Here is a 19,612-nt window from a genome sequence, read left to right on the forward strand (position 1 = left end):
TAAACGCTGTACAAAAAGCAAAACGTTGATGTCACCCTTTCTTCTTCCTTAGCTTATAAACCCTTCAGGCAGGGCATTCATTATGACTTTGATTGGATTTCTGTACTGCAGTGAATGTAATTGAATTCAACAGGCAGAAGCTGACAGAGCAGCTTTGCCATCTGTCGCACCTGTGCCCCTTAGCGACAATCCCTACCCCTCCCTGGCAGTCGCACTTCCCTAGAGTGATACTCACTTGTGTCCTGAGCTTACCTGCACAACATCGACTTGGAAATATTGGGGGCTTTTTTTTTTTTATTAAATGTGACAACAAAATGTGAGAAAGTGGAACTATTCAGTCAACGGAGGGCATATAGGTCAGGCTGGGTACCCTCCCGAGTTCGACCTTGGCAGCAGATTGATTCCTGGCTATTTCCAAACCCAGCACCCCCCTCCCCCACATGCTATCTCAGGGTCACTCCTGCCCACAGCTAGTTTTTAATTAGCCTGCTATTTGCATTTCTTGGATTTTTGTCATCTTAACTCTTTCCGTCTGTGGTTGGAAGCTGAAAGCTCAGGCCTGGGGTCATAGCATAGCACACCTGATGGACAAGTTATTTGAGAGGTTTACTGTCAGGAACACTAAACCCCAGCCCACTCCACCCCCACCAATAATCCTGGAATAGTCCTATATAGGCTTAAGGTTGCCACTTCACCTGAGTCAGCCCACAGACCCTGCACCTGTCCTGCAGGTAGATGCACTTCTCGGCTGTGCATGAGGTGGCGACCCTGTCAGTGCTGTCATTGGCAGTGCCCTAAAATACCCCTTGATTTCAAACGCTTTCCTGAGCTTTCACTGGCTCTTTAAGGTACGATAGCAAAGCATTGTCACACGCGTCCTATCAGCAGGGATTTTAAAGCTTCAGATAAATGTTCTTTTGAACTGGAAGCTCATTTTCAGGAAAAACAATGAAGTGTATTTTCTTCTCTGCTGCTATTCACTTCTCTCTCGCTCTCTTTTTTTTTTTTTTTTTGTTTTAATCAAAATTATTTGTGGTCTGGGCTGAAGCCTAATGAAGAGGCCCCTGGGTTTCCCTCAGCTCTTGAACAGAATTATCTTTTTAAGTCAGCAACGGTGAGGGATCTGTTGGCCTGTGAGCACCGCTGAGATTAGGCAGAAAGTTGAAAACCTCCCTTCCCCCAGTTCAAATTAATGCTTCCCTGTACCACAGAACATGCAAAATCTAAAGAGTACGCATTTTTTTATGAAGAGAGCAATGATTAAAGAAAAAAAAAAAAGTAAGGCAGTCATTTACTGGAGGTGGCAGTGATTATCCCTGGGTAGTTTTCACTGTGATAAATAATTCATCTTTTATACGCTTCTCATTTACATAAAACAGCAACCTGGACAAGAAGTCCAGTTCTCTTTCTTGCACAGGGTCGGCTCCAGCGATCTCTCTCTAATGATTTTGCTTCCAAATGGCAGCTTCTAGGAATAGCAAGGGGCAAGGGAAGGAAAGGCTGTAATGAGCCCCCGAGCTGGAAGGGTTGTGCTACAAGGGAACCCCTCACTCCTCTACCGCCCAGTAAAAGCCGCCATCGGCATGAGCTTTATTTCCTCCCTCAGGGTGGATAAAAAGGGCCTCTTTGTCCTGGAGAACCTTTCACTTACAGATGTTGTGTTTTTGTGCTCCCTGACCTTGAATTGCAGAGGCTGAGAAACCCAGCGCCCCTGTACAGAAAGCAGCTGGTCCTCAGCTATGAAAACACCAATCTAGCAAGCCCTTCTCTTTATTACTACTTTTACTTCTTGATTTCTACATAACCCAGGTGAAGAATAATAATGCAGCCCCGACCCTGGCTCTCCTCAAGGTGATGGGGCACTCCCAGGGCTGCCAAGGAGGGAGATTTCAGCAACTCCACCCCCATCCCCCAGCTTACCCCAGTTCCAGCCCTGGCCTGCCCCTTGCCCTGTCCCTCTCCCCATTGGAAGAATTCTTGATCCCCTCCCATTACTCCTCTCTGCCCCCTTACCCCCCCTCCCCAAGGCAGCTTGCAAAGCCCATGCTGGAGCTTGAGGGGGGAGGTCAAGTGGAACAATGGGTCCTACAGGGCATGGAGGAGCGTGCGCACTGGTAATGCTTTCCTGCCGAGCTGTGGGTGGCAGCTTTTTATTCTAATTTGTACCATTGGCAGATGCTGGACAAGAGGAGGTAAGTTAGGGCAGAGTGTCCTGTATTCTCCCGCTTATACTGCATGGCCTGGCTACTAGGCCTCACTCCTTAGTAGGGATCTCAGTGGGTCCTACAGTATTAATAATAATAATTTGCATTTATTTAAAGACCACTACTGAGAAACTCACGGTGATTTGAAAAGGGAACAGGAACCCACACAGATTAAATAAAAACGTACCATTCCCCAAAACACAGCCTGAAAAGTTACCCTCCTTCCTGCTTTACACACACGTTCCAAACAAACACATTAATGCTGAATATAGTAACAAAATAATTCCCCCTCTAAAAATCCCTCACAACTACACTTTTCAGAAATCTCTGACTGCTACATCTAAATCATAAATGCCTGGAGATTGAATCCAAAAGAATTTCTGCCTTCCCTACTCTCATCCTTCTAATAACTAAAATGATTGCTGTAACAGCCAGGGTTTACCTGCCTTCAGAAAACCGGATAACGATCTTGTAGTCGACTGAGCTTTTTGAGAGGTAGCTCCAGTCCAGGGGCTATAGCCGAGAAAGCCAGCCCGCTCGTTCTCTGCAGAAGGAAGAATCAAGATTCTCCTGTGAGGAACGCAAACTACAGGGTAAGAGGTGGATATTCTGGTCCTGCACCCTTCAGAACTTTAAATATCAACATCTGTCTCTTAAATTTACACTGGGCTTCAAAGTGGGGGAGACACGATCCCTATCCTGCAACACACCCAGGATCCTAGCAGCCATAGTTTTAAGTACGTGCAGCCTCTGCAGGACAGATGAGGCAACCCACATTCTCTGGGTTGCAATAATCTAGCCACAATAAAATGAATACATGCATCACCAAAGTCCGATAAGGGAGGCAAAGATAAGAGCTAGGGAGTTAGTTTAATGACGCTTCATTGCCTGAGGTTAGAGCAGTGCTTCTGGGTGCTGTATGTGGACCTCCTGTGCTCTGAGCGGATCTGGCACTAGAGGCCATTAGACTTGGAGTTTCATATCCTATCCTACTAATGAGCACTTATGAATGGGAAAGGAGGGAAGAAGGAAAAGAGGAGACATGAGGAGGGAGAGAGAGAAGCGGTGCAGGATACTGGAAGAGAAATTCAGAATCCATCAGTACCCTCGGTGATTCAGTCTCCATGATAGGGCTTTACCTTGTCAGGAAATCAGTGGCACTTAGCTATAGTACAGACATAGCAGAGCCTCTCGCATACAGCACAGGAAATAAACAAACCCACGTGCATTCAGCCATCGGGTCTATAACACAGGCGTACATTACCCACGCTCCCTCTGTGCCGCTCCTATTACACACACGTGTACATTACCCACGCTCCCTCTGTGCCGCTCCTGTTATTACACACACGTGTACATTACCCACGCTCCCTCTGTGCCGCTCCTGTTATTACACACACATGTACATTACCCACGCTCCCTCTGTGCCGCTCCTGTTATAACACACGTGTACATTACCGACGTTCCCTCTGTGCCGCTCCTATTACACACACGTGTACATTACCCACGCTCCCTCTGTGCCGCTCCTGTTATTACACACACGTGTACATTACCCACGCTCCCTCTGTGCCGCTCCTATTACACATACGTGTACATTACCCACGCTCCCTCTGTGCCGCTCCTGTTATTACACACACGTGTACATTACCCACGCTCCCTCTGTGCCGCTCCTGTTATTACACACACATGTACATTACCCACGCTTCCTGTGCCGCTCCTGTTATTACACACACGTGTACATTACCCACACTCCCTCTGTGCCGCTCCTGTTATTACACACACGTGTACATTACCCACGCTCCCTCTGTGCCGCTCCTATTACACATATGTGTACATTACCCACGCTCCCTCTGTGCCGCTCCTGTTATAACACACGTGTACATTACCCACGCTCCCTCTGTGCCGCTATTACACACGTGTACATTACCCACGCTCCCTCTGTGCCGCTCCTGTTATTACACACACGTGTACATTACCCACGCTCCCTCTGTGCCATTCCTGTTATCTATATAAATAAAAATGTAAATGTTCGTTTGTTCAAAATCTTAAATCTCCGTAAGTTCTTCACGATTGCTTTGAAATTTTGACACAACGTTGCATTCGAATACGCGCGTGTTTTATATACCTATATTATATAGATGTCACACCTGTGACAGGTAAAAACATGCTTTTTGGGAAAAACAGCACCATCCGTTGGAAGTAAAAGCAACACACGCTATCTACAATATAAATGGGCTCTGACCGACGGACTGCAAATGCGCAGTAGAGAGCAGCTCTACCGCGCATGTGCGGACCATAGAGCTCTGCGCTACGTGCTGGGTGTCACAGAGGGGAGGAGGAAAGGGCAGACGAGTTGCCGCGCCGAGAAACGGCTCAGCCCGTTCCTCCGCCGCTGGGGAAGGGGGGAGGGAGTAGGGACTGCTGGACAGTTACACACAGGAGGAGAAAAGGGTAAAAGAGTCGCCGAGCCAGTCCGTCCACCACCAGGGAAGGGGGGAGGGTGTAGGGACAGCCAGACAGTTACACACAGGAGGAGGAAAGGGTAAAAGAGTCGCAGAGCCAGTCCGTCCACCCCCGGGGAAGAGGGGGGGGGGGGGAGGAGGGAGTTGGGACGGCCGGAGCAGAGCTAATGCGCATTGTGAAATTAAACCAGACTGAGCCACGGCAACGAGTGGCCGGGTACAGCTAGTAATAAATAAATAAATCTCTTTGGGGTTTGTACAGCATCTTTGGGGATTTGTCAGGTATTCTTCCTTAAAACAGACCCAACAAAACATGTATTTATTTATTTGTAAGCATTTATTACTCGCCCTTCCTACGTTCAGGGCGGGGTACAATATGGACATACATCGATCAAATGAACAAGATAAAAGAGCGCATCACGTAATTCAACATGGCGAACCTTGTACAGCAGGTGACAACGTATTAAAACATGGGAGGCAACTCTATCAAGACAGAGGGGCCAATCATCACTACAAAGAGGAGGGATACGTCGGGGATAATGAGGTTTGGAAATGCTTTTCTGAAGAGGAAAGTTTTAGTGCTTTATTAAAGAACATTCTTTCCCGGAGGCAGACTGATAGGAGAGGAGCTGCAGAGAAGGACACATGCTCTCCGGCTTCGTCATGGTGGGGGAGCTTTGGAGATGGGACATCGAATGGCATTAGGTTTGCCGACCTGAGGGACCTCGAGAGAGGGTGGATGTTCAGTACCAAGGAAATCCAGGTGTAAATTGTAAATAGTGGAGTGTATGACCATGGTGAGCTTGTACTGGTGCATGGTATGAGATTGGGCGCCGGTGCAGCGCTTCCAGGACAGGAGTGGTGTGTTCCTGAATGGAAGCGGCTTCGGTTCGCGGGATGCAGCCTCACTGAACACTTAAATGTAACCCAAGCCAACCCACCTAATCACATGAGCGTGCACTCCCTTCCTGGAGGAGAAGAGGTTTACTCAGAATAGCCGTAAGAGAGCCGAGAGGTCAGCTCAGCACTCCCAGACACAGCCATATCGGATTGCTCAGCTTACGGCTGAATGTCCAGGCATTCAGTGTCTGTGATGTTAGGACTAGGGTGATGCGAGTTCCTTCCAGGATAAGAACATCTTGTGCCCTGCTACGATCTTAATCAGGGCTTTTTGCTGTTTTATGCTTTTCACTTGGCATCCGGTCAAAGATAGAAATTTGCGATTTGGTTTCCAACGGAAGATTATAAATGAAGAATATTTAAAGGATCTAGTGAGCTGACTTTATATTAAACTGAATAAGATGCTTGCACTGATAATTTAGATGACTTAAAAAATTGTCCTTTAAGCCATTGACCCAGCTAAAATGGCCTTGGCTGAGGACTGCCCTGCAGGGCCTTGCTAAAAGTGCAGGTCGGCTTTCACCCAGGCCGCGGCGCACGTGGAACTGGCGCTTATGATTGAGCGCCTGCTCTCTTAACGCGCGCCAATCCACCTGTCCAGGGTGCCTGATTTAATATTTAAATGGGCTGCCATGGTAAAAAGGAGGTGCTAGGGAAAACTGTGTGTCTGTAGCGCCTCCTCGGGCGGCCAGGAGAGGTGGCTGTTAGCGGGTTGGGGAAACGGATGCTCAATTTTATGAGCGTCCACTGGTGACTGTTTTTTTTTCTGGTTCTCCTTTTTTCGGTTCCTCTGACTTAATATCGCCACGATATTAAGTTGGAGGAAGTACGGAAAAGCAGCATTTTCTGCTTTTCTATTTACTTTTGGTGCTCCTCAAGAATTAATGCCTGCTCTGGGACGGGTGTTAATTTTTGAGAGTAAAAATGTGCAAGTTGGGTGCACTTTTATTTTTGCATTGGCTAGGTAATAGCTAATAGCCTCATCAACATGAATTTATATGTGCTGAGCGCCATTAGCTACGTGCTGGTTTGGATGCGCGTTCTGGATGCGCTAATCCTCTTACTGCATGATGGGTTTTGGACCTTTGTCCAAACACGTGTAAAGCCATGCATTCGGCTGAGCGCACTACATTGCATCAGCCTGCGTGCAGACGTATGGTTGGTTAGAAAGAAATGTTCCTGTGGGACGCGTGTGGGTTACAGGAGAAAATCCAGTGCATGTGCTTGACATTTCCAAGAGCGCTCACATTATCACTATTCTCTCCCCCACCGGTGACGTGTGCAAATACCAGGCCCAAAATCCACAAGCGCTTTAAGTACACAAACTTTTAGGCTGATGCAATACTGAGGTGCTAAAAATGCACAATCACCTCTCCTAGGTATGTGCTAGAGATAAATTGTGTGTCCCTAGCATGTCTATAGCATCGGGTTGCCCAGGAGACGTGGCTATCAGTGCGGGTTAGGAAAACGGATGCTCAGTTTTACTCGCGTGTGTTTTCTTAACCTGTGCACAGCCACAGGTTAGGGAAATGGACTCTTGTTAATTTAGCGTCCGTTTCCCTAATCTGACAAAACTTTAAAAAACATTTTATTTATTTATTTATTTATTTTACATTACTCCTTTTTTTTGGTTCCGCCGAATTAATATTACCATGATATTAAGTCTGAGGAAAGACAGAAAAGCAGTATTTTCTGTTTTTCTGTTAACTTTTGGGGCTCAAGACTTAATACCAGCTCCAGGGCAGGAGTTAATTTTTGAGGATAAAAATGAGGGCATCAGGCAGACATTTATTTTTTACATAAAGAGGTAATAGCTAATGCACATGGCATTTACATGTGATCAGCACTATTAGCTAAGCGCTGGTTTGCACGCTCTAATCCCCTGATTGCTGTGTCCAAAAGGCGCATCCAACCCCGGGTTGACCTGTGCGCTAGCCTGAGTGCACGCTATTGCATCGAGCTGTTTGTGGCTGCTAATTTCAAAGCACGCTGCTTCCCTTTTAAGAGTGCCTGAGTACACTGTGAATGACCGAAAATATGCAAATATGCGCCTGTGTAAGCATGATCGGTGGACAGCAGCGGATTAATGAGAGTAGATCAGGGAGACCAGTTAATGGTAAACGTGGACAATGGGAATTAGAAATGTTAAGAAGCAGGACACTTGCAGTGCTGAGGAAGTACGACATGAAATATCTCTGCACAAACCCAACATTTTTCATAGACTGTCTTCCTCATGGCCTTATCCCTTGTGTCACAATCTCAGAAGTATTCATTTATTTTATTTTCTTTATTTATAGGGAATCGCTTTATCTGTGAGGACTCAAAGCAATTTATAAGACATCTCTATAACATATATAGACACATAAGCAAACAATAGTGTCATTAAAACAATACAATTCATATACAAAATCCATTTTTCCTCTACAGCCACATAACACATTAATGTGACCCCAAAATTCCCATTTCATACCTCAACGTCTAATTTCCTTCCCCCCCATCCTCCTGCTTTCCTTATCCTTCTCAAGGGGGGGTTCCCATAAGTTTTCATAGCGTCAGTCTCAGGGGGACACGCTATGTCACCATCCTAACCTTACCAGCTGTCGCATCCTTCCACGTTTCAGCGCCCAACTTATCTCAGAGGTTGTCTTTAAAATAAAAAGGGTAATTTTATTCCCTTTGCAGTGGATACAGAAAAGCTGGACTGCGGTATGATGTCAGTGAGAAGGGTTAGCATTGCCTTGCCCAGTGACCAGACGTAGGATCCATGCCTGCAGGGTTCCAGAAGGCTCCATGGTGCACGGCCCCCGGCTGAGGACCGATGCTACGAGGACCGAGGTGAGTAAGTTGGAAGAGGCTATAAATAGTCCCTGGTACCGGACTCCAGCCCAGGCTCCTTCCGACTGAGCTGGAAACCCAAAAGAGCAGGGAAAAAAAAAAAAATTGCCACGCCCAAATGAAGCCCCAAATGTCCTGCAAACATCATGGGACACGCAGGGCCGCTGCTACGGTTTTTGCTGCCCCCACCTCCCCCACGCTTCATTCAGTCTCCATCCCGGCCCATCAAATAAAGCCCAGCCTCCTCCTGCAATCTATATTTTTAAAAACGGATGCGCTGCCCCCCCCCCCCCCCCCTCGGTCACAGATGCAGAACCCAGAGAGACCCTGACGAGATCAGAAAGTATAAACAGAAACGTGCTGAGAAGAAGTGAACTGGAACCCACAACAAGCAGCTTCTACACGCAGAGCAACAATGGAAAAACAGAGACAGTACCATGCGTCATAAAACATTAAATAATAACGTCAAGAAATCTAAAACATCAATGCCAACAGTAAAATCATATTCATAAAAAGAATATTTCAAACCAGTTAATGAATAAGAGAATCCAAAATTTCCCGAAACACCAATAAAATATTTCAAAAGATCTGAATAAAAATCCATTAATTAAAAAATGTTCTATTCCCCCCCCACCCAAAAAAAGTAAATATTTCAAAGAGCAGAAACATCAAATTACACCAAATAATTAAAACTAATAAGGATTTAAAAATCTCCTGCTCTCCATACCTGAGATCTTTTGGATTTCCATCACCCTGAGATCATTGTGGATTGGGGAAGGTAGGGCTGTACAAATCTTATCTTCCCCCTCACACACACGCACAATAACACATTAATTCTCTCAAATACACACCTTGCCTCCCTATTGTCATCGGGCCGTGGCGGGATGAGCTTCATCACGGCCCAACGGCCTTCCTGCTTGGGGGTGGGGGAGCAGAAGTTGGGCACGCGTGCACAAAAACACAGGCCTCTTCTTCTTCTTCAGCTGCCAGCGGGTTGAACTTCGCTAGCAGCCTGCGGCTCCTTCTTCAGCTGCCGGCGAGTTGAGCTCCGTCGATGGCATCTCTCCTTCAGCTGCCGGTGGCCTGCGACCTCTCTGCTTCCTCGCCGCTGGCAGGGCTTAACCCAGTGGTGAGGCTTAACCTCAGCAGCGAGGAAGGAGGGAGGGGGGGGGGGGGCCCACAGGCGGCCTCTCTTCTCCTTCAGCCACCAGCGGGTTGGACTCCGCCGGTGGCCTCTCCTGCTGCCACCGGCCCGCCATACCCCCCCCCCCCCCAGGTATGCCACCCTGTGCAAATACACAATATGCACACCTGGTTGCGCCAGTCCTGGGGGCACCAGGTCAGTCATCTGATTTGCTATTCGTTTTTAGTTTACATATATATAATCTATAAAGTCTTTTTCACTTTTTGCCATCTCAGTACAGCTAAAGCACATTGAGATATCATAAAGTACAAGACACAGATAATGTGAACAATCCATCTGATGGATTCATAAACCAAGCATTCTGACGTTCCCGTGCAATTAAGTCTCTTTTTTTAGGGTTCTCTTAATATCCAAGCAAACTTGATCAGGGGGGGGAAAAAAAAGGAGGAATGGGGTTGAGAATTCCATAGCTCTCTCCCCACCCTTCCTTTCTTTAAAGTCACTTGCCCTACCCAGCATCCCCTGCATTTTCCACCTAAGCACGAACATGGACTCCAGAGTGGGGAGCCCCCTGGCAGAGTTGGCAAGCAAGATATAGATTTATCATCTTTTAAAGCAGAGTGTGATGTCACAAAGCATTGTTAAAGCTGTCTTGCTATTGGTTAGTTCCTTATGATGTGCAGACTGAACATTGGAGAATGGCGATATATAGTCATACGACACTGACTGACCAATCACAGTGCTTGATTTTTCTTCATGATTTTGTAAAGCATTTTAATACACAGCCAGTCACCTTTATACCATCGGACAAATCAATGCTTGATTTCTAACAACCATATTGCAAAAAAAAAAAAATAAATTTAAATGCTCCCCATAATATACATTTTCAATAATGTTTTTAACCTGATTAACTAGAGTGCGATCTGCTGACCAGCCATGCAAGGCAGAGTAGAAATCTTAAACACCTTGGCTCAGTTACCATTGGGGATGTACATGAAAAAAATGTTCATTTAATATTGTTTCATTTTAGTTTTCTATTTTTTCTATTCATCTTTGTTTTGTTTCTGTGATTTGAACGCCTTTTAACGGCTTCAATTCGCAGTAAATACTTATAGCCTAAATAATTTAGGACATGATAAAGCCAAAATGACAAAAATGAAACTGTTATTTTTTGTGTTTCGACTGAAACCGCAAATGGCACTGTCATATCCCTGTCATTTTTAAACTGGCAGCACATCCCTAGTTACAGGCTCAGAGCCGTCCGTCAGCATTCCAGAGTAACACAAGCAGCACCAGTAGTAAATCCAGTGGCGTGGTATCACCTGCATCACCCTCGCTGACCTTTATTCCTGCACCTATGAAGGTGGGACTCGTCTGATCTTAAACAGTCTCGCAACCTACAAAGATTCCCAGTGGCACTGGGGTGACAAGTAATGTAATGGTTTGTGGAAAGAATGAGATCTTCGTGCAGAATAAACGCAGGAGGCAATTCTACAGTTAACACTGAAAGATCAATACAGCATTCACAGAACACTGTACCCATTTCATTTTTCACAGCTCAGAGATGCGACACAAAGGAAGTTGTGCTTTGTCTTGTATTTATCACAAAGTGACAAACTGGGTTTCAGCAGTTCCTTTTTAGGCTTGGACCAAAGCAGACAAATGGTTGATTCATGTTCTGGTTACTAAGGACAATTACTTTCAAGCTTTCAACCAACTGCATGGTTTGGTTACCTTGGGTCATTGGAATGAGGACACGCAAAGCACGGTTGGCACTATTAAAAAGCCACCGACTGCCAGCTCCTGAGCCTTCTGCTAAGTCGTCGTCGTCATCAGCCAACAAAATAATGCTCATGCTGGATAGTAGGCAAGAAACAAAGTTTTAAGGATGGACATCTCACTGTAAACTGGAGGGCTTCATATTGTACAAAAGTGTCCAAAATATGCAGTTTAACTCAGAAAAAGATCTGCAAACTGTTTTCCTCCTCCAAACCCCAAATTGGACTCTTTTCTTTTTCTGTGGATAAACTAGATAACATTTATTTACCCACTCACAGGGGAAAATGTTCAACCAGAGGATTCTCTTTACTTAGTTAGATCCCTAGAAGACAGACAGACAGATGAATGGATAGATGTAGGAACCTGCCACACCTCATGTCATCAAGCTATAAGAACTTGCATTCAGAAGCAGGAGAAACTGCAAACTCTTTATAATTGTGCAGCTATGGTGTGAGGAAGGATAAGTACTGCTGAAAGGGTTAAGTTTGTCCAGAGCACACTGGTAGAGGGAGGAAAGCTGCTGTCACTCCAGTGGTTTTTGTCAGCTGAGGGGCACTGCAAGTATTCCTTGGAGGATTATATCTCAGTGTTATATTAATGAGCATAAAGAATAACAGGCGTTCAGGATATTTCATGATGAAATATTGGTATTTATTTGGATTTGGCTCTCGCCTTTTCAGTGCTCACTTAAGGTGAGTTCCGTTCCCCAGAGGGCTCACAATCTAAGCGGCCTATTCTACTGAAAGATTTCTCCCATTTTGTGTCTATGAGAAAAATGCTTAGGAAATCAGGCCCTAAGGCAATGGAGGGTGAAGTGACTTTCCCAAGGTCACAAGGAGCAAGGTATTTCTCCACTTGTCCATGATGTTTGCTGGGCAAGCTGCTTTCATCTATGCCCATCTCTTGCACTGCCAGCTCCATGTTTCCACCTTACTATACCCTATGCCTGGAAGACCTGTCCTGCATTTTCTCTTACTCCCTTCTCTTTCCATGTTAGTCCCACCTAAAAACTGGCACCCAGGATCTACCCAATGATATGTTTATTGATCCAGGTCTTGATTAAACTATAAGCTGCCTCACAGACAATAGTAGTAAATACTACCATGTGATTACAAGTCACGAATCACCTAATTTCAATCCCTGCAGCAATTTAAAAAATGAACAATTATTTATCTTTACCATAAAAATGACCACGTCGATGCCAGAGGCTGAATAATAATAGATTCTACGGTACTTCTTATAGGAGACACGAGCTGGCGGTCCACGGCAGAGAGGATACACATTCCTGCCCTGTTGGGTTTCCATCAGTGCCTGAATTAGTCTAATTAGTACCTTCTTCCCAAAGTGCGCCGTGGCTGAAGATCAGAGCAGCAGACGAAAGATTAGGTGGAAGCCACCCGAGTCCTCTGCCACCTGGAAGATTCAGTCGCACAGCCGGGCTCTGAAAGATGGAAACGTGCCCACTCAGGGAGAGCTGCTCCGTCGTTTGGCGCTGCCTGCACGTCCCATCGGAATCTCCATTTCAGTGAGAAGTAGGTAGCCTGTGGCTTACTGAAGTACAGACTCAGCTGGCGGAGACCACGAGGAATAAGAGGAATGCGACTCCTTGGCATTTCGGGGGGTGTACACGCGACTTCCTCTCCCCATACTGAGGATAAAGACCCTCGTGGCAGCGAGGCCCCTCCAGTATTGTGACACGTGAAGTTACCATGGGTGCCAGGGTGGGGGCAAGGAAAGGGGTCATTTTCTGACCCCCCCTGCCAGATTGTAATTCCTAACTGTTTTTGGTCATCCTTATTCTTTTGTTATGCCCCCCCCCGAAACATTTTCTGTGGGCACTGTCACTAACAGCTTTACGGAGTAACTAAGGTAATGCATCCGATTGCTATTCTGTCAGCCCAGCGCTCTGGGTCATGGAAGGTTGCTGTGACTTTATTTGTGCGCAGGCAAAATGGGAAAAGACTGGGACACTCTGTTCCTGTCTAACTGTGATAGGTTAGCTTTTTAAAGGCTGCTTTTCGATCCAAAATCAGCTTCTGAATGGAAGAGTTTCTGTTTATTTCTCGCATGTGGAATCCTGGCTGCAGGGATATAAACCGCACGCAGGGTGCGCATCTCAGGGTGCAAAGCAAGCATCAATCAAACAGCAGCTAGTCACACGTTTATTACTAACTGTAATTAGCTGCTGTGAAAAAGCAACTATCAGTCATAACACTGAGCACACTCTGCTAGGCAAAATGCAGGATTAGGATGAACAGACAAAGGGAACACCACCTGCAAACTCAATGTAGACAGCCAATGTCAAGCAATATGCAATTAATAGTATTATTGCATTAACAGTAATAACAATTCTCTCTCTGTATATATATTATATATATATATATATATATATATAGGGCCATTGGAAGAGACAGGAGAGACAGGTGGCTGGCCAGGCACCAGACTGTGGGGCACGCCATGCCAATGCCCCTGTTGTGAATGCAGCCACATCATCAGAAGGGCCCCTCCCTTCACCAGGCAGCCGCATCATCAGTGGGGGGAGCCCTTCCAACCAGTTGTGACTTTGCAGGGGGACCTCTTCCCACCTTTAGCCTGCTGAAGGTTCTCTTTCTATAGATGCAAAATATTTCTCTTGCCCGTTGAACAGAAGCGCTGTTTTTTCTAGACAACTACCGAGTAGTATGAATTAGTGCATTTTACTTTGAAAAAGGAAGGGCTTTCTTTCAGAGCTCCCTGGGCAGAATAAATGATACGGAGACAACATCCTGAGCTCTGTGCGGCTCACATTCAGGTTACCTTACAAGTCAGAGAAGTAAAACAGTTTAACTACAATGAAACAAGGTTGAGCTGAAGTGACATAACGCTGAATTTTTAATGCTTTGCCTCAGGGGGGTCTCGGCAGCTCGTCACCTCGCCTGTTACTCAGCAGGCACACGGCCTGCAGATCCTGAATGTGTAAGCTGGGACATTGCTCTCTCATTTTCTTTATTGCACATTAAGATGATAAATCAATAGTAATTTGAGTGCCTTTCCCTACCATGCATTCAGGACCTCCCTCACCCTGCTCCCATTCCAGATGTTAATTCCAAAGCTTAACTCATCCAATATTGGAAGGAGAAGAACAGAATCCTCCAAAGGGAATTAATTTCATGGTCAGAGAATCACATACAGATGGGGCACAAATTATAGCTCGTACGATTACGTTTTCCCAAGAGGCTGGGACATTTCACCTTCCATCGCAAGAATTCTGCCAGCCGCAACACTTTCCCACAGGCAATGGGGAATATATTTGGGGTTGAAAGCCCCCGCTGTTACTCTCTTCCCCTTCCGTGGAATGCTCAGGGCAAAGGATTTTTTTCTGTCTTTTTGTGTTGGCTGCTGCGCAGTCCTAATATTAAAGTTGAAACTGAAGGAGCTAAAAAAAAAAAATTTAGAACGGAAATGAATGGAAAAACAGCGATTCCTGCCAACTGGAAATTAGAATTAAAATGGAGATACACACCAGCACATGGACTGGAAATGCGGAGAAGCCAGCATCATATAAAACTCCTCAGCTCTCCTTGTGACCCTCTGCTCAAACATGGGGTAAGGAAGCCCTCACCACATACTTCATAGTAACTTATACTGAAAGTCGCTCAAAACTGCAGACCCCACCTGGTATTTGGCTTTTCTCTCCCATGCTCTACTTTGAAAGGGTTATTTAAAGCCCAGGGCCTCTTAAAACGATCCTGATGACCCCACAGGATCCACAATGAATATGCATGAGATATTTGAAAGTATTGCGTCTCCAATGTATGCCAATTTATTTCCTGCACGGTGACACCAGGACAGCTTGGGAACTGCCCTGGGAGAAACTAGCTCAGCTCACTCCTTATGTGACTCTACCACTGAGAGTTTATATTCTGACATTTTTGTGAGGCACCCATGGAAAAGAAGGAAAGAATTAAAATAAAACACAAAAACGGAAGAATAATGTGAACAAAAGTTAGCATTAACTTAAATGCAACAATTAGAAACAGATAATTAAAATCCAGGGTTATGGAATCATCATTTTAAAATATCACTTTAGTTGCTTCAAGGACAAAAGAAGTCTTATTGCTAAACTAGTCTCTCTTTCTAGTCACTGCCGTAAGGGCAGATGGAAACAGTTTGAATGATTTTTAAAAGGCATGTGTAATGCACATACAAGACTTGAACAAGTAAAAGATAGTGGGAGACAAGTTCTACTATCCAGCAAAATAAAGAAATGTATTGTGGACCATGATAATTTTTATTTTACTATAATAATAATTCCAGTTATGTTTTCCATCCACAGGTGCCAGCTACTTTAGTTCTCAGCCAGCATGAGTTGTAGGATGAGTAACTTGAGCCTCTAACGGAGGGCCTGACTGTCGCCACTGAATGGGTCATCCAACAGGAGAGGCCTGTTATTAGACAGATAATTACACACGAGTGAGATAATACTGGCGAGAGTGTGGGCCGGTAACAAGCACAGGGTGCACACTGGAAGGAAGCCAGTCTTCCTCTATGGGGAGGGACGACTAATTATACATCCAGAATAAGACATGTGGTTTTGTTCCTTCTGGGCATTTAGTCAGGTTCCTAGAGGATCCTGGCAGTGGGGTGAGATGTGTTCAGTAACTGCTAGTTTGTTTTAAGAAGCACAGCATGAAGAGGGTAATGTACACACACCAGTACTTTTGCTTTTTACCCAAACCTGAATTCAGTTTTAAAGATACAACTGGAAAGCCAGAGGCCAGATTTCACCAAAGCCCTAACCTAGAAGGAATATATTGGCAAACAGCAGATCATCCAGATGGACTTGTTTATGTAGATGTTACTCATGAACGTGTCCTGCATGACTGAACTCAAGTCTACAGTGTGCTTCAACAGGGACCTGTCATGACTTAAAAGCAGAGAAACCTGAGCACCTGGCCATGTGCAAAAGAACTGGTCTAGTAGGGTGGCGCTGCAATAGTTTTATGCTTAACGTCCTTCTAAATAACTTCCTCAGCATATCGTGCAGTCAATGAACTCAAGATTCCCTCACATATGTAATGCAGAGAGAATATGTCTAAGAGATTATCTGATGCTTTCAGTTACTGGATCAACTTGGTTACTACAGGCGATCTATAAGTATTTTAAATAAATAAACATGAAAACACTGCAAGAAAATATTGCATATTTTGTGATGGCTTCCTGATGATCACTCCTCAAACCAGTGACCAGCAGAATTAACAGCTTTGTAGGAATCTGACAGGGGCTCCGGTGTGGACAATTCTGCTATGGGCCCTGAAACTGGACTGAGACCAGCAACTCATTTCACCTATTTCAGTTTTAAGGTCCCTACGGACCTGAACTGGACTTGAATGGGTGGACCTAGAAGTGAAAGGTCCTGGAATTGCCTAATGATAATTCCTTTGAGTCTTGAGACTGGAGTGGGGGAGAGGGGGGCGTCAGTGAAGCTCCTTTCTCAGAAGGACGCTGCAGACGTGCTCATGTCACTTCACAACAAACAGGCGCTCTCCCGATTTACTGCTGAGGGTCACAGGATGCACAGTCGGAAGAAGATGAATATCACCTCCGCAGAACAAGGAAAAAAATGTCATCAGACCAGTTTATTAAAATAAGACTGATCTGGATAAGATGCTGAAAAATTCTTAATGACTAATTTTATTACTGTCAGTGAATTCTTGCTTCTAAAACATGCTCATAAAGCATCTGAAAGACTGTACAATGTTTGTTTATTTTAAGCATTTTCAATAGTGCAAATGCCATCTCCCAGTTGGGGGAGAGCAGGGGTAGGGGTGGGGGACTGTGCGTATTTGCATTTCAGGATGGTTACAGTGGACCTGAAACATGGACCCTTATGGATCAAGTTAACAGGTTAACAAAGATTCACACAATCTGCTGTTATAGGTTGGAAATATGGAAACACAACCTTTAAGTGTCCATTCAACAGACAGTTGGTAAGCAGGGCGTAAAATCAGTACACAACCTATCAGAGAATAAGGGTGGTAGAGGCATGGAACCGCCTTTCAGGAGAGGCTGTGGAGGCAAGACCAGGAAGAGAATTCCAGAAGCCCTGGGATAAGTAGAGAGGAGCCCTAGGTTGCACAGAATTGGAAAGAAAAGCAGAAATCAACTCGAGTCTATGGCATCGCACCAGGAAGCAGATTGGGCAGACTAAACGGGACTTACAGTCTTTATCAGCCCTCATGGTCTACATTTCAATTACTTGCGCAATGCCTGACTTTCCCTGTTCTTGACTGAAGAAAGCGCCTACAGTTTAGTGTACATCTAGATGTAGGTCAGCATCCTAGGAATGTGATGGACCTCAGTTAATTCAGCCCTTTCAATGAGGCCTTGATGAAGTGGACTTGAAGTATCAGAACAAACACTTGTTATTGTCATTACCGCGAGGCAGAATGAAGGTACAAGGAGTTAAATTGTCCAATTGGAAAGTATAGATTATATTCCAAGAATCCTGATGAGAGTCCAAAATATGGGGATTTTAAACCCTATTTATAATATATGCGTAAGGCTAATTGGATCATGGTCAGAGATCAGATTATTAAACATCTAAAATACTGGAGAAAATGTCATTGTTTCTGATTATATTGTTAAGTGTGACTTTGTCTCTTTTCCCCTGAGACTCTTGTGTTTTAATAATAGTTCTGCTAGCAAGCTGATACAGCCTATTCATTAGTAAATGCACGGATTATGGGTGGGGGTCAAAAATCGCCATCACAGACGCTAAATTTTCAGATCAGGTCAACCCCCAACTCTCAGGGCTTGATTCACTAAAGTCTTCTCCCATAGATGCAGAATGGGTGGACAATCTTAGCAAACCAAGCCCTTAAGCATTCAAGCAGGGATGTCAGAAACCATGGGCACATGCGACTCGTGCACCAATACAATTTGGGCTCCAAACACGCAGCGAAAAACCTGGATGCGTCAAAAGGTGAGGCCATTGAAGGAGTACGCATGCACGCACTCACAGACTGCAGCGGTCCTGCCGTTGCTTCTGAAAACTGGCCCAGGCACTGTGAATAGGAATAGAAGTGGAAGGACCACCACGCAGCCAGTAAGAAATGCATCAGCCCCGTGCTGCAGATTGTCAGCCATATCCCACAGGAGGGCGGAGGAGCGCTGAGGGAGGAGAGAGAGGCTGGAATGGGGAGCAGCACTTTGAGAGGATGTGAGGCTGGGGAAGGATGAGTTTGCCTCCATCAGTGGATGGAGGGTGAGTGAAGAAGTGGGGAGAGCGCTGGGGGAGAACTGAAGGAATGAGGAGTAGAAGGCTGAGAAGGGGATAAAGCGGCAGGGGAAATTAGGAGAAAACGGAGGATGCTGATTTGCTGAGGGGGATCTAGTAAACAGAGGGTTTAGGTGCAGTTGAGAACCAGGAAGTGGTAGAGACAAGCAAGAGGATGAGAGCGAAAGTGAGGGAGGAGGTGGGGAGATGGAGGTTAGAGGCAGAGAGGAAAGGGTGTGAAACGAAGAGGAAAGATGGGCTGACTGAGGAAAAGGAAAGAGCGGTTGGATCGTATAAACAGGTGGAGAAGCAAATTGAGACTCCTGACCAGGGAAAAGGAGAAAGGAAGACACCTTGGGAAAGGAAAAATGGAAAGAAAATCAGGAAAAGGATTTAGAAGACAGAATGCAAAACAATCCTCAGGCAGCAAAGTAAGAAAGCCAGCTTCTATTTTTGGTAGTTACTGGAATATGTTAACACTTTGCAGTATATTTTCTGATAAACTAAAGGTTTCCTGTGCTACACTTAAATGAGACATTTTTTATCCCCTATTTGGAAACTAGAAAATCTTGCTGGCTAGCAAATCTTTGGATCCCTGCCTAGACACCCTGTGACTGCGGCAGACTAAAGAAACGTTACAGAAGATGAGTAATAAAATTAGTAATCGTACCCAGGAAGGAACCAATGCAGGGCACTCTTATGCCAGACATGTGCCTGCGTCTGCTCGCTGCCGCCCAAGACTGATAAACTCGTGTGCAGACCGCTGCGAGTGCGCAAAGCTTCCTGCTGCAGATCTTTGAAGGGGACGCTCTGAGCTCCTGCTGTTTGCTTAGGGCTGACCCCAGGCACGAGCCCCAAGATTTTTTTTAAGTACCTAGTAATGCCTTTGCTTTAAGACCATTCCCAGCGAGGACAAGTGATACAGTGATCAGAAAAACCTCTGGCCTTTGGCATTATACCATAATTTAAATTAGGCAGAGTAAATGGACCTGTGGTCCTTATTTCTGTTTCTATGTAACAGTGGCTTCCCAGA

Source organism: Rhinatrema bivittatum, chromosome 17 (genome assembly GCF_901001135.1).
Source record: "Rhinatrema bivittatum chromosome 17, aRhiBiv1.1, whole genome shotgun sequence".
Lineage (NCBI taxonomy): Eukaryota > Metazoa > Chordata > Amphibia > Gymnophiona > Rhinatrematidae > Rhinatrema > Rhinatrema bivittatum.